Source organism: Parasteatoda tepidariorum, chromosome 7 (genome assembly GCF_043381705.1).
Source record: "Parasteatoda tepidariorum isolate YZ-2023 chromosome 7, CAS_Ptep_4.0, whole genome shotgun sequence".
NCBI classification, from domain to species: domain Eukaryota; kingdom Metazoa; phylum Arthropoda; class Arachnida; order Araneae; family Theridiidae; genus Parasteatoda; species Parasteatoda tepidariorum.
Window position 1 is genome coordinate 11,421,631 of NC_092210.1, and position 3,250 is coordinate 11,424,880.

General features: G+C 34.8%; 1 long non-coding RNA gene across 1 annotated transcript in view; it reads left to right on the forward strand.

Moving 5' to 3' along the window:
• Nucleotides 1–2,542: 2,542 nt before the first annotated feature.
• The window catches only part of LOC139425948 (uncharacterized), a 12,252-nt gene continuing 11,544 nt past the window's right edge, over nt 2,543–3,250 (forward strand). Inside the window, exon 1 of the long non-coding RNA XR_011637113.1 lies at nt 2,543–2,766. This is a non-coding gene — a long non-coding RNA (uncharacterized lncRNA). The remainder of the gene's footprint in view (nt 2,767–3,250) is intronic.

Below are 3,250 nucleotides of genomic sequence, written 5' to 3' on the forward strand. Positions count from 1 at the left end.
ATCAAACTTGGTAAATGTCTATAAGAGGTTATGAGATTTTAGTTCCCGCGAAAAAAAAATAGTTCACATATTCCCCACCAGAGGTGAATGGCGCTGTATGCAATAAAGTTAAATGAAATAACAGAGGAAACATCAGTTTCAAACACTTTTATTCTTACTACAAAGCATGCTCAATGTGGCATCCGCCATTTTCTGAAAGCAAATTAAATCGCAATATTGCATTCTCAACAGCACTTCTTAGCATTTCTGGAGAAATGCTACGGACATGTCTGTGTATCGCATTCTTCAATTCCACTAAATTGGTTATGTTATCACCATAAACAATGGCTTCGAGATAACCCCACAACCAGAAATCACAGAGGTTGAGGTCTGGTGATTGGGGTGACCAAGAAATAGGAAAGTTTCGGGCTACAATACGATCATTCGTGAAATGTTGCTGCAGTAACTGTTTGACACACCTACCAATGTGAGGTGGGGCCCGTCCTGCATAAAGATCGTGGTGGCTAAAATGCCCCGTTGCTGAAGTTCAGGTATCACGAATCATCTGAGCATCGATTCTAAGCTAGCAGCAGTCACAGTGCATGTTACGGGCCCAGCTGCCGATGGCTCTTCAAAGAAAAAAGGTCCAATTATGAAATTTGCTGTCATACCGCACCAAACGGTGACTTTAGGCGAATGCAATGGAACTTCGTGGATAACATGAGGGATTTTTTTGGCCCAAATCCTGCAGTTATGGGTGTTGACATCCCCATAATGTGCCTCATCTGTCCACATAATGTTCCATGGCCAATTGATGTCCACCTCCATCCGTGCCAGAAAACTCAAAGCAAATGTTTCTCTTAAAGCAGGATCTCTAGGTTGAAGTTGTTGAACAAGTTTGATTTTGTGAGGGTAGTACTGTAACACTTTCCGAACGATTTTGTACACTGTACTCAATGGTAAGTCGAAGCGATGTGCAACAGCACTTACGCTGCACGTCCCCTGTCTGGTGTCCATTGCTGCTTCCTCTACTACTAATGCAATAGCCTCATTGGTTTCCACAGACACAGATTTTCGTCCCCGCCCAGGTGCAACAGATAACAAACCCGTGGCTTGAAATTTTGCCATCATTTTCCGTAAACCTTGCGGTGTCATTGGACCTCGGCGTTTTCCTCTTACAGTACGGAACTTTTGTAAAGCCCTCCGTTCATTGCTGTCGCATTCATAGTAACATTTCACGAGCAAAGCACGGTCTTGCATAGTAACAGGCACTGTCGACTCAGAACACTGACAGCTCAGACAAGGCGCCTCACTTTTATAACTGCAAAGTCACATGACGTGTAAAACAAATTTGCATACTTCACATTTGTTTAACACTATTGCATACAGCGCCATTCTCCACTGGTAGTAATTTTTTTTTTCTTTTGCGGGAACTAAAATCCTATGACCTCTTAAAGACATTTACCAAGTTTGATGACATTTGGTCGGGTAGTTTTATTTTTATAGCCATTTCAAAGTGGAACTTTAATCATAAAGACCCTGTATGTACATATATATAGTTTATGATGTTACTTAAAATAGAAGACAGGCATATTGATTAGCTGAAACATGATCACCAGCCCATATTCTTTATAGATCTCGTTTAGATGACGTAGAGACGATTTGATTGTGTTGGAATGGTATTTAACTGTTGCTGGAGAAGTAAGAGAAATCAATTTTCTTCTGCAAATGATGGTAAGGTCACAGAATTAAGTTAATATAAAAGAGGGCATATCGTAATGTTTTTGGAAGTTTACACGAAGAAAGATGTCTGAGACTGTCCAGTTTTCTAAAATAAAAGATCAGATCACGGCTATGTTGTCAGTCCAGTTTTGCTTCTTTCCGATAGATAACTCTTTTCTACGTGAGCTAATTTCCATGGCAATGAGTTCATCCATCCTTCCATCTATCCACCTAGAGCTTTCAGTTGAACTTCCATCACACCACCGTTCATCAAATTGCGAATAATGAAGTGAATTCGAACAAATATAAAGGATTATGCATAAGAAACCAAACGTCTAAAAGAGCAAAGCTTCTTGTATATTTTTAGCCTATAAACATATTCCCATGGGCTATTTTTTTTTTTTTTGCCGAATCTTTGTAACCGTTAATTTGCGAAATAAGACCCAAAAAGTTTTAACTACTTTTAACAATGAAATAACTTTCCTTTCAATCGATACCAATTTTCGCATACGTTGTTGCTATCTGGAAAATATTGCATCAAAATTAATGGCAATAAACCATTTTAAACGGTAACAAATATTTATTTTCCGTGTTGGGTTCATTAAGCAAATGTGATTACATAAGATTTATTAATAACCATAATATGAACTTCATCAATATCGTTTAAATAGTTCCAGAAAAAATAACAAGAAATGCAATTTTTTTCCCAGAAAAATTTGAACGTTGTCAAAAATACTCTAAGGTCATGAAAAAAAAATGTTTTGTAATTTAGATTTAACGGAATACAATATTTTGATACTAAAAATAATGCATTTTAAAATTAATCCACCACGAGCAAGAAGATTGATAAGAACATTAAAAACGCAATAACTTACCATTTTTATGATAATTTTAACTTTTTCCCTGCCAGATAATGAATCTGAATATTTCGAAATTTACGATGTTCTTACGTTGTATCACTGATAGATATGTGTTATGTTTTCATATTAATTATCTTATTAACAACAATTTATCTTATTAATAACAATTTATTTTTAGATGACATGTCAGAAATAATGGATTCTAGTGAGTAATATATAAATTTTTAAAATGCAGTAATAAACTATTCTAATGGCTATTTTGTTACAGGAGAGGTTACTTTGAGACACTCGCGTTTTCTAGTGTTAATTAACTAAAATTGTCAGTCTAAGGGAAAGTATTAGGTTTTGAATCAGCTGCCATTTCTGTGATAACTTATATTTGTTGATTTACCAAAAATTCTAGTTTATGGTGGGTTTTTTTCTATCTGCTACGTACCTTAAATCTTATCTTAAGATCACATTAACGATAGTATAATCCATTATATTTCTTATATGGGTCATTCTCACGAAAACTGTCATTTTTCAGTTCATAAAATCCCAAAAAAGTAAAGGGAATAAAAAGCTCTGAAACTTTTTATATTAATAGAAATATGTAATGGCATTATAAAGAAAGTATATATCCTATAAATTATACTTAATATTTAAATTAATTAATTTTTTAAATAATTAATTTATAATTAATTAATTTA